General features: G+C 38.7%; 1 long non-coding RNA gene across 1 annotated transcript; it reads right to left on the bottom strand.

Moving 5' to 3' along the window:
- Window positions 1–4,302: 4,302 nt before the first annotated feature.
- LOC309875415 lies at window positions 4,303–8,574 on the bottom strand. Its single transcript, XR_014317034.1, has 3 exons — window positions 8,511–8,574; window positions 6,096–6,189; window positions 4,303–4,419 (listed from the first exon to the last, which is right to left on the bottom strand). It is a non-coding gene; the product is annotated as an uncharacterized lncRNA (long non-coding RNA).
- Between the last annotated feature and the right edge of the window lie 4,708 nt (window positions 8,575–13,282).

The raw sequence follows: 13,282 nt of genomic DNA, 5'->3' as shown, positions 1-13,282 counted from the left end.
GCAGTATGGCCAGCAAGCCTAGGGAAGTGATCGTCCCCCAGTATTCAGCTCTGGTGAGGCCACACCTCAAGTAGCATGTTCAGTTTTGGGCCCCTCGCTACGAGAAGAACATGGAGGTGCTCGAGCGAGAAAAGAGAAGGGCGACCAATCTGGTGAGGGATCTGGAGAACAAGTCTTATGTGGAGCGGCTGAGAGAGCTGGGTTTGTTCAGCCTGGAGAAAAGGAGGCTCAGGGGCGACCTTATTGCACTCTACAGGTACCTTAAAGGAGGCTGTAGCGAGGTGGGGGTTGGTCTGTTCTCTCATGTGCCTAGTGACAGGACAAGGGGGAAAGTTGTGCCAGGGGAGTTTTAGATTGGACGTTAGGAAGAACTTCTTTACCAAAAGGGGTGTTAGGCATTGGAACGGGCTGCCCAGGGAAGAGGTTGAGTCACCATCATCACCATCCCTGGAGGTCTTTAAAAGACGTTTAGATGTTGAGCTTAGTAATATGGTTTAGTGGAGGACTTGTTGGTGTTAGGTCAGAGGGTCAGAGGTTGGACTCGATGATCTTGAGGTCTCTTCCAACCTAGAAATTCTGTGATTCTGTGATATAACAGGCTGGAGAATTGCATCAAATTGCTGCAAGCCAGCAGCTTTTGCAGTAGCTGAAGACAGCAGCTTTTGAAAAATGCCTTTCCCAGGCATCAGAGAAGGGGTCTTGTGGTTTAACCTGGCAGGCAGCTCAGCACCACCCAGCCATACACTCACTCTCCCCAGGTGGAATGGGGGAGAGAACTGGAAAGGTAAAAGTGCGAGATACGGGTTGAGATAAGGACAGTTCACTGGGTAAAGCAAAAACCACATGCACAGACAAAGCAAATCAAGGAATTTTTTCTCTGCTTCCCATCTGCAGGCAGGTGCTCAGGACAGCAGGGTTCATAGCATGTAATGGTTCCTTGGGAAGACAAAAACTATCACTCTGAATGTCCCCCTCTTCCTCCTCCTTTCCCCCATCTGTTATTGCTGAGCATGACCCTACACTATGTGGGACATCCCTTGGGCCAGCTGTCCTGGCTGTGTCCCCTCCCAGCTCCTGGGGCACCCCCAGCCTCCTCACTGGCAGGGCAGCACCAGGAGCTGGAAAAGCCTTGGCTCTGTGTGAGCTCTGCTCTGTAACAACTAAACCATCAGCATGTTACCACCCCTACTGTCATCAAGAATCCAAAGCATAGCATCATGTGAGCTTCTTTACAAAGAAAATTAGCCAATCCCAGCCAAAACCATGTCAAGGGGGTAGATTTTGCAGCAAATCAAAGTTACAGAGTTGATCATAGCCTTCACCTGGCTCATCTCACCAACAGCCTGTTGATGGAGCCTCTTGGCCTGAACAGCTATTTGGGTGGTTTATGATTTTCATAGTGGAGGTTACAGCAGAAGTAAGAGGATTAGTTTGTCTGTTTTGTTGTTGTTGTTGTTTTGTTTTTTAATTATTAGTTTATTTTTAATTATTTAATTTAAAAAGAAAAAAGTAACTATATTTCAAAATGTGAACAACAATGTGGTATACACTGTGAAAATAAATGGGTCAAGTGTCCGTGCAAGTTATACGTGGTCTTTGATTTACCCTTAATAAGCACAACATTGTTGATGCAAACTGTCCCTGAAAATGTCTGTAAAGAACCTGCCATGGTTTGACATAAATCCTCAAAGGGAAGATATTTGATACTGCTGTTCCTATAGCACCCCTTCTGTCCATTCAACACAGGGACAGCGTAGGATTCAGTTATGTTTGGCTGATCAAGCTGACAATCTGCATTCCTAAGGCTGTTGGCAGCCAGCATAAGCCAGAGCAGCCCCTAGCTTGATATAATTTATGCTGATGGACCTGCTGGAATAGACTGACCTCAGGATGAACTCCATGTTACCTTTTTACCCTTTTCCTGACCTAGGCTACATGCTACTTCACGTAGCCTACTGAGTGTATAAATATACATACATGGATGCATTTTGTTTTTCACTTGAAAAAAAGGAAAGCAGATAATTTTCCTCATCCCTAAGTAGGTCTAAGACTGCCTCAAGGAAATTTCATCCTGTTTTTCTTTTGAAATGGAATATAATTTGGGCAGTTCAGTCAAAGCAGCGTAAGTAATCATGCAAAGCAGTAAATAAAATTCATAGCTTCTAGAGGTTTAACACACTTAAACAGCAACTGGGGTGGTGATGTAAATAAAAAATATCCTTTTAGGAAATATTTAAATATTTTTTAAAAAGGTCAGGAGCTATTTGTAACCCTATAACCCAGTATGATGATACTGCCTCTGCAGGTAACAGGCAACACACTTTGTACTGAGTTTGCAAGGCCACAGCACAGAGGCTTGTCACTTTTATTTTGTCTGAACCTGAAGCGTGCCTGTGGCTTTGTTTTTTCTGGCCAAGTGGCTACAGCTATTTATTTTACTTTCACTTGTTAATGTATAATGGCACGACAGTTTTAAACACAAAGGAGTAACATGTGACTATTTAATACATAAGATAATTATGACAAATATAGGAAAGCATCACAGAGGAACACGGACCCTCTCTGATAGTAGAGGCCTTAAGAAGTGTAGACTCAGGATGCACTGTACTGGAGTAAGGTATGGCTTGATAAGAGATTGGGCACAAACTAGCCCTGGCGAGTCCACGACTATACAGAATTTACTATTGCTCAGTTAAAAATGTAGAACCATAGCTGTACAAAGCCAATTTCATGAATAATGAGAAAAAAGAATGAGTATCTAACATGTAAGAGATAATGTATATATTTGGATGGACCATATAAATTCAGAAGTAACATGGGTCTGCAAAACAGTGATGAATGAACAAGGTACAAAAGCATGTGACTTCAAGTGCACTCTGGCATATAAAAGAAGCCATCAACTACACATTTCTCCAGAAAATATGCTCCAAACCATGACCTGCAATAACTACGCCTCTGCCACCAGATTGAAGCCATTGACTTTATGAGCCAGAGCAGCAGTGGAAGGGCAAGCACAACCCCCAAGGAAGGGGGTAGAAATGAAGTGGTTATGTAACAATCTTAACTACACAATTATCATTAGAATTTATTATTATTTTTTAAGAGATATTGCTACAATAACAAGTATTATCACATAGAAATATTTTGTGTGATAATAGATCTGTTCTAATAATGATTCCAGCTTAAATTGTTATGACTTCAATTCTACTAATGAATTACTGTTTTACAGAGACAGTGTTTGTGCATAAACAAGATTTATTTTGCATGGTCTAATGCTCAATCAATACCACTCTACATATAAAAAATAACTAGAACAGGCTAATCAAAGCAAGCATTATGGCCAATTATTGTGATACTGAAGTGTTCTAACTTGCTGCAAGCTGAATTTATTGCTGTCTATAAAACTAATGTTATCTATAAGTTTCTACAATAATAAACCATAAAAACCATGATGCACATAGTCCCTTAGTTGACTCAAACCTGTAAAAATCTTTTTGGTAGATATTCTCAGTTTTTCTGAGAATGAAGAATACATATATACACAAATATTCTGTTTATCTTACTTTAATTTGACTTTATTATTATATATTTTGAAAGGTTGCTTATGACTACATTGTTCAGTCACATGTGGTGTCAGTTTGTATAAAAGTCTTTGCATCTCAGTTTTTTCAACACTTTGTAGTAGATGGATGCACTACATTTCTTAAAGAAAGCTCAAAGTCGCATTAACTTTTTTCTCTTTCTGCATTCTGGGATCCCATGATAAGGCTCTCTTACAGTCTTCTTTTTCACATTCTTTTAATTAAAAGAGCTTCTGCTATTCCTTTTGGCTCTTTTTGTGTCTTACTTGAGAGCTATCCTTGTTTTGCTTTTCTATGTTTACACCTCCCATCATGTTTGCTCCTAAAGTATAAATCCACATGATATACTTTCTGTTGGTCAATCTCACCTTTGTATAACAATAGCCTTTCCAATGAAGGATAAAAGTATGGTCTTGGGTGGCAGCACTGAAGAGCAAGAATATCACAAGGTTTCCCCCAGCTTTCTCCAAAATAGCTTTTAGTGTCTGATAACAGCAAGAAATTCCCATGAAAAGCAAAGAAAATTAGAAATAGGCATGACTAAAGCCCCATGTCTTTTCCATTCATAACAAGACTAAAGGAAACTTTTAGCATGTGGTAACAAAACTCTTATTCTTCCTCTCTACCAAAAAATAAATACATAAATACAAACATTTGCTGTAGAGAAAGATGCACTGTGACACTTAAAGCACTGTATAAATTAGTACATCTTACCGTAAGTGGTTGTTTTTCTGTGTTGCGTAACTGGTATTCCTACATCTGGAGCCAACATTACAGAAAAGAGTTCTCATGAAAGGATAAAGGCCCCGACTTGGCAAATCTCGAGCTTCTAAGTAACCTAAAATCAAGCAGTGGCAGAATTAAAACCCAGGATACTGCAGTTACAAAGCCTGTACCATAACATTGTGCTCTCTTCTTCTAGGAAGTTGCTTTGTCACCTGTGAACAATAAAGTTGTACCAGTGGCAGGTGTTCCGTTAAGCACAACTAATTCACCACAGAAAACTGATAACTCCCATGCCAGACTATGACAACCAGACATTAGGGAGCAGTTTCTGGAAAGTTTGTTTTCATTGAATTAATACCATTGCAACATATGCTTGCTAGACTGTCAGCCCAATATGGAGGATGTACTCTACGAGTACCCCAATGCACTCAGGCCCCTAGCATGCATTGCATACTTGGATCCAGACCAGTGCTACTCTAAAGTAAACATATATAGCACACACTAGATTCTCTCCAGACGTTTCACTCTACATATCTACAATTGTTTTACCAGACTGATTACTAAGGAAGTTAAAGACTGACATTTGCAAACCTTGTAATATCTTACATGGTTAACACTTATCTCTTAAAGTACATTATCAAGTAACCAACTAAATACACATCCTGTTTGGCCCTATGAGAATGATGCATTATTGTATGCCCCTTACAAAAATTACGACAACAAAGTACACATTAGAAGCCACTATTGCAATTCACATAAGTTATTTCATGTAGCAGAATGATGAATTAAACAGAATGAATAAACATTATACTGAAACAGAACATGTACTATTTCTGTAGTGGGTTTACGTGGCAAGGTTTTGGTAGCAGCAGGCCATAGGGGTAGTTTCTGTGAGAAGGATCTAGAGGCTGCCCCATGTTTGGTAAGGGCCCCACTTGGCTTACTTGCCAAGCTTTCTTCAAAGTACTAATTCTAAAGTCTCCTGTGTAGAATGTACAACTAATTCACTTGTTAAATGAGAGGTCCAAGACTTACACACTTGCTTTAAATACAGACTATCTTAAGTTCTTGAAGCTCTTGTGCAGTGAGTAATATAGCCAATCATCTTTTGTTGTCTCTTCACTTACTGGTTTAACTGCTACTTCACTTCTTTGTTATTCTGGGAAGTTGCCCTATTTGGGAACCCAGCCTGCCATTCCCTGTAAAACTACTAATTAGAAGTACTGACATCTGTGAATAATAGAATAATAAACTGAATAAAATACAATACCCTAAGTTACTATTTTCTGAATGAAGTTAACACTTGACAAAATAAAAGCAAAAAAAGAACTTGGAAGAATTTAAAAGTGTTCATTCTAATTCCCAGGAAATGGGTAGGGTTAAGATTAATCTTGCCTAACTGTTGACATCTACTGCATAATTATCTCTCTCTGGGACAGTCGTCTAAACTGAACTTCTTGTCAATAGAAAAAAAAAAAAAAAAAAAAAAAAAAAAAGTAAGTACAACTAAAACCAAAGAAATTCAACTTATTCCAAAGGTTTATGTCTAAACCTGTTCTGAAAATTCATACCTTAAACTCTATATTTTTTTCAGCCATCTGAATATGGTTTGCTGAGGAGCTACAGCTGAACAAAACTTAAACACATTCTAAGGTTCTTTCTACTGACTTCACTACAATTAAGTCAACACCACTCCAGCACACCCCATTACAGTTTATCTTTAATAATTCCTAAGTACTTCTTCAAGCAGAGGCCAGCAAAAGAGAGTGTAAGTGAAACAAAACATACAGCTTTCCTTGTATTTTGGGGGTTCCTGAAAGCGGATTGCAGCCAGTACCAAGAAGAGCGCACAAGGCCAGAGTATTTCAGCAAGAGACAGGACCTGAAAAGGGAAATGAAAACATCATTAGTGCTACAAAGAAAAACAAAACTAGAGAACAAATCAGTTAAATTTGTATCTTTTAATCAAATAAATAAATAAATAAATATTTCCTCTACAACTACTTATGGCAAAATAAAATTGTTAAAAACAAATTAGCAGTTAAGACTTTTTTAAAGTACTTATAACTTTGCCAAATATGCTGCTTTCAGAGTACAAAAGCAGTTTTCACTTCTTCTGTTGATAATGTTTGTACACATTTCCTTCTAATCAATACAAATAAGCCTGGGACAACGTGATTACAGCTTTCCTCCAGCTGATCCTCTTGAGAACTCAGCATTGTGCTGGACCTTGCTGCAGTTCCTCACTCTTCCCTGGTGCCTGCTGTCCTGAACTGTGACCAGTGCATCTTCTCATCCTCCCCTGGGCTCCCTGACTGATGCCATTGCATCCTTTCTTTCACCTGTAGTCATCCTTCTCGAAAAGCTGCCTTCATCATCCCCAGCAGCAAAGCACTCCAGGCCCAGCTAACAGGCCTGAGGCTGCCCACAGCCATATCTCACATTACCCCATCTTTTCATTTCCAGGGCCACAAGAACCTTCAGGAGCCATATTTCACCCTTAAGCTAGCTACAATACAATCTCAGCTGCAAACTTAGATGGCAATTAATTCTACACAAAGAATAATTAGGGAACAGTGATAGAAAAATTCAGTAACACAGTTGCCTGGTAGCATGCATCTCCTGAGCTTCCAAAATACAGAGCTCAGAAGCAACAGTGTCTAAAACCTAAGAAATGGAAGGTATGTTTTACACCACAGCAACTTCAAACTCTGAGTGAAGTCCAAATATAGCTATTACCTACACTGCCTTTGAACCATGTTAGTAAAAGGTGCAGATGCTCGCCTGCATTTTAGTTAAAACACCTGCTCTTTAGAGAACACTAGCGTTTCTTTACAGCCCTGTCACCCTTCATGCTGTGATATCATCTAATGCCACCTGCCGCTCGTGACACATGTTTCTTCAACAGACCACACCTGTCTTCTAGCTGTAGCTACCAACAGATAGCCATGAGAAGACACTCACCTTCTGCAGATACACCTACACAATAATACAGAACTGAAGCAGGGTCATTCATTATAACTCCTGGTTTGGGCAATTTTGCATCTCACTGTTCAGGAAAGGTTTGCCAGTAGTGCAAACTTAAAGTTTACATGAATTAAGATTTTTTCCTTCAAAAATACCTGAGGAAAAACTAGACAGAGAGCAAGAAGAGAAGTAGATCACTGTGGAGGAGAACAGGAGATACTGAGAAGCCACGTAAGGCACACAGGTTAAAGTATGAGGAACTATTCATACTTTATTTAATTCAGAATTGTTTGGGAATGGTGAAAAATATAATCAACAGTATTACTTCCAAAACCAGTGTCTTTCATATTAAGAAAGCATTGTTTGAAAATGAAGTAATCTCTTTAAATCACAACTTAAAGTGAAATATTTCTGAAATGAAAAGCTGTATGTTTATTTAATTGAATTAATCCTGTCTGAAGCAGCCAACATGCCTCATTGCAAATATCTGGATCACCACGGACAAGGGAAATCAATGAGAAAATATTAATTGCAGTGGCATCTCTTTCTCACAAAAATATTAATTTAACAGAATGAACAAATCTCATTTGACAGTTTTCTTCTTTCTATCTCAAAAAAAAAAAAAAGGCAAACAGAAAAAGCAAACAATGGCATCTCATATTATTTTAATTTTTACTGCTGTTAAAGTAGCTGCCATATTCCTCTGCATATTGCAAATTGAATAAATTAAGCTTTATAGAGTGGACAATAAAAGAAATTTAGAAGAATATGTAATTTTAATATACACTGCCTGCATTCCCCAAAACTAGACTTGACCCCAATTATGCAAGCTTTCTTATATCACCATTGATTACCTGTAATGTGAAAGAAATTGATTTTCATCCTCATCACTGCTACAAGCACTGGTAGTTATCTAATGATAATTGAAATATAAGTTGTGGCTCTTCAAAAACTTTTATGAGATTATGTATATCAATTTAAAATTGCAAAGCATTGCTGTATTCAGCTATTTTAGAGTTAAACCACACTGTTGTTCTATACTTGTGTTTTCCACAACAAGGAGACTGACGGCAAAACAAAAATCACTAGCAGCCAGCCAACCTTTTAACAGTCTGCAGTGAGAAAGGAAAACCAAGATAGATAGATAGATACACTCTTTCCAACAGAAAAATTAGGATACACTCTTTCTATCAAAAGATTTACAATATTCTTTTTTTATCATTTCCAAAAACTCACCGGTTGCCTTACACGGCAGAGCCAATTCTTCCAAAAGATAGCCTTGAACTGGTGTACTGCATGCCCCATTTTCCTTTTTTCTTTCCTTCATCTACTTGAAGAGTGGCTTCTTATGGACTTTCTAGCTCAGAGTCATCTCACCAAGCACTCTGAACAAATTCCTTGGTAACTGAGTAATTCCAGCGCTGGGGGAAGGTGCAAGAGATTTGCCTGCTTGTTGAGAAAAGATGAGATTATATTTCTGCCTCTTGTTTTGCATTTGTTGAGGAATCTCATCTTTCCTCTTGCTTCTCAGTGCAATGAACAGTGAGGGGATGGGTTTATATCTATGCCTTCAGGCTGCTTAACTCCACAGCATACATTCTGCACTTGTTTCTATTTTTCTGGAATAAAAAATGAATGCAAATGGGGGAGGGGGGGAGAAGGGGAGAGGGGGAGGGAGGGGGAGGGGGTTGTGGGGGATATTTTTTACACCACCTTTGTCTTTTTCCAGAGTTGAATGACTTTCTGTCACTGTAGCATTAATGTCATTTCATATGCATATTCTAAAAAGAAAAGTGGGAAAATAAGTGCACTGCCTAACCACATAGCCCTAAAAAATGTCTGTCTAATTCTAGAATATCCTTGTAAGGACACATCTAGCATTGTGATGGTCCTGTCACATCATCATATGACTATATTTAATTTTATCCTATGGTGAGTGTTTGTTTGCCTTTACTTTTTTTCCTTTCTGAGTACACATAACTTACTTAAAACGGAATATTCTGAAGAGTCTGAAAACTGTGTTCATTAATTAGCATGGGGTGAGGATGACTGTCCTACTGATTGGGGATATCACGTTGAGCAGAAGAGTAAACCTTCTGTGCATTTTGCTCTGCCCAAACAAACTGCCTGAGATAGAATCTGATCCCCAAAAGCTCTCTCTAGAGTCAGTGGAGAGACATAGCACAGGTCCTATATTAGGTGATTCAAGTAACCCAAAATCTGAACCAGGAATTGCACATGCATGCTGATTAGGACAGTGCTGTGTCTGAACAAGTTTTATGTATTTTCTCTTACTGCTGAGCAAATTGCTTCATTACACTTTCTGCAAATTTTATTATGATTGAATGAAAGAGACATCTTAACATTCATGGCTATTTTTCCTTGTTAAAGAGTGAAATCTCCAAGTACTTAGAGATATAGAAGTCATTAATAAGGAATCTGACTTCCACTAGATTTAAGCTAAGAAGGCAATCTAAAAAATTAAAAAGTTTGATGCTTCTACTGTGAGCAATTTTTTATCTGTAGGTCCACTGAGCTCTTCTAGTTTCCATGGGAGAATGTTCCAATGATGTCTTATGTCCAGTGCCTGAGCTTTCCTTTCCCAGATTTGGCACTTCAGAGCATGCTGTGGTGCTTATGTACTCCACTTCATGTTAAACTGACTGATTAACCTGATAAAATCTTTGTATTTGAAATGGTGCAAATTGCAATTGTTTGTTTGTGGTTTTTTTTTGTTTTTTTTTGTTTTTTTTTAACTCTTCCTTTCCCTTCCCTTCCCTTCCCTTCCCTTCCCTTCCCTTCCCTTCCCTTCCCTTCCCTTCCCTTTCTGAAAATTAGTCCTTACAGGAGTAATCACTTATCTTTAAATAGAAATGTAAATAGCCTCAGGACTGCTGCTGTGCCCCCACACCTCACCTCTCCCATCATGCCCCCCACCTCTCCTTGTCCTGGGGCCCTCCTCATGGCATGCACATTGTGTCAGAGAGCATCTGGGCAAAGAGCCCAAAAGGAAGAACATGCCTCACGGAGGAGCTCCACTTCGCAGCTGCTGCTTGCATAAGGGACGGTTTTGCTTCTAGCTGAGCAATGCTAAAATCCCTGCTATTTCAGAGTTTGTATAGCAGTAGCCTTGTTCTCCAGGAGCGAAGATGAAATTCTGAGAAAGCTGAGATGAAATTTCTGTGCACAGTCTAAGTATGCATTTTTAAACAAGTATTTGTCAATACTTGAATGCTGTGAATATACGTACAGGTATATGCATATATTCACATATATATATATGGGTTCACACAGCCATTTTGGAAAGCTGGGGAACAGAACCTATACTGGGTGGTTTGTAGGAAATTATAAACTAATCAGTCAGTATAATGAATTTCAAGTAGCTACTAAAACAACTGATATGGAAGACAGTCCCTGATAGTAAATAAGCTAAAACAGTTCATGTGAACCTTTTGCCAAATTATTTTGAGCATGTAATCCTGCAAAATCCCTGCTCATCTGACCGTGTGATGTACATAATTAATTATGCTCTATATAATTACAAACTCATAAATATTGCCTTCCAATTTTTAATGCTGAACAGCTTTTTCATTGGTACAGGAAACAAGTGTTTTGTATGCAATTAATAGTCAATACTAATTAATGACTCATCATTTTTACTATTTAAGACATCCGACAGACAAAATGACCAGGGAGATGTTAATTTCATTTACCCTCACGTGTCATTATCCTTTCCTAAAGAAATTAATTATTGCCTAGTAAGGTGTTCTCTAGTAGTAGACTTCTTCTTCTAGAACAAAATTATTAAAGAAAAAGATAACCTCATAAACATCCACCCAAGAACAATCCCTTTGTTGGCATTTTGGGAAAATACTTCTAAAACAAGCTGCTTTAGAACTGTGAGCTTGATTGTATTATTTGCAATGCTCTAGAAATATGAGAAACATGAAATCAACCTCCCCGAAAAGCCTTGGCACAAAAGAGACGATAATATTAAAAATTAATCAGATATGCTGGAAAAACAACTTGGTTCTAAATATTTTTGGAAAAACGTCATCTGTTTTGCTGCCATCCTAGAACCTCTTTTGCATGCTCTAGGCTTCATCACTACAGAGTTGGGCAGTATCCTGTGTAAGTACTGCTCTTAAATAGCAAGTTTGTTTAGGAGTTACGTGTACAAAGAGCTTAAAAAGATTCAAATGTAGCACAGTTGCTGGCAGGCTAAATAAATGATATGCTATAAGGGCTCCATAACAGAGTGGCTGTAGTCAACAGCAACATCTTGAACATTACAGGGCAAATTAGAAGCTCTTATTTACGTGCTCCACTCATTCCTTCTGGAATTGAAAAAAGTATATACATGTTCAAAATCAGATTGCCAAGGGAGGACAGAGTGACCTGTGCTCTTTTGTTTCTGCCTAGCTTAGCTTTGCCATAGTGCTGACTCAGATGTTTATTTTTTTTGTGTATGTGGGACATCCAGAGCTATGGGGGCAGAAGAGGCAGCAAAACTTCTGCCAGCACCCAGCTTGGGTTTTAAAACCTGACTACTTTATGATAACATCAGCGTGCCATGTCTAGCCTACAGTTTTAATATATGCTAATGGAAATTCAGTTGCCAAGCACATTCAAAGAAACTTGGTTTTATATGTTAAAGAGATTAAAGGCCAGGAGCTACAAATACTGTTTGGTAGACGGGAATGCAGTCTAGTTGTGTGAGAACATGGCTGGGAATCAGGTAAACTAGCATATTTTCCTAACACCACCCACAACTTGTTTCTCAAAGCTTGCTGCATGATCACAAGGCTTTCCTTTTAACAGCATGAGGAGTACTAGGAGCACTACTGGTAAATATTGACATGGCACAGCCCTGTTCTGCAAAGTGCTGGCAGGACGACTGCAATTAGCAGCTTCTTTCCTGAGAGAGGCTTCCTGTGTGCAAAGTTAGGATATGATGAAAAATGTTAGTTGTGGGCAAAGCCAAATAAAGGTTGATTAAAATGGAGCTCTGCATTTAACAAAGCTGTCCGAATCATACAAAGAGGCCAGTAGTTGGTGCAAGCTTCTGGGCAGCTCTAGGAATTGAATATGACAGGCTGATGGTAAACTTTGGAAAATTTTCTCAGTTACAAGCTGACCAGAAGCATCTGGAATCAGGTTTCTGTGTCGTGTAAAGCCAGCTTTGTCTGTCTGTTTCTGCTGCTGCATTTTGTTTGTAGCCTGAGCAGAAGCATTGCCCCTGTCAGCACTACTCTTCCTGCTGATACTGTAGCCGAGAGTTTCAGATTTAATGTTTTGTTCAGTGATCTGCTTTCTCGTGATTGCACCACAGGCAGAGGACTTCTTTTTAACTGTAGTTTAATTTGTACTCTGAAATGAAATATGAAGTGAATTTCATATTTCATTTCATATGAAATATGAAAGAGAGAGCACATATTTAGATCACTCCAACTTAAAGACCAAGAAACTTTCAGGGAAAGGAAAACTCAGCATCTTGTACCAAACAGCAGTCGTATCATAAAGTTACACTTCTGTACTTTCTTGCAGTCAGTCTTTGCATGCAGATCTGGTCCCCAAAGCACAGCTGCTCTCAGTTCCAAGACTGCTGCATTCAGGACAGAAGGGAGTGCTGATGGGCACGTCCACACATTTGCTCAGTGTTTTCTTTCTCCCTGCTTGTCAGTGGAAATGAAACACATCTCCAGTTCAGCTGTGTAAACTGCAGGTCTTTAAGAGTTTGATTCAGGAGCATATTCAGATCCACGAGGGCTTGAGATGAAAATGCAACTATTACAAAACCCACTGACAAGCCCTTGAAAGGACTCAGGAAGAACGTTTAGAAATATATTGCACATTAAATGTGTATAATTACATTTTCAGGAAATACTGAATATATCCTCAGGTAAGAATTATTTTACTTATTTTTTTACAGGATAAAAACTTTCATACTTTTTTTCATACTTTCATACTTTTTTGCCAAGCACTTTTGGCAATAGGTCATTCTGTAA

This window comes from Aythya marila (genome assembly GCF_965140915.1).
Source record: "Aythya marila genome assembly, chromosome: 2".
NCBI lineage: Eukaryota > Metazoa > Chordata > Aves > Anseriformes > Anatidae > Aythya > Aythya marila.
The sequence above is the reverse complement of the archived record's forward strand: the minus strand, read 5'-3'. Positions and strand labels throughout refer to the sequence as shown.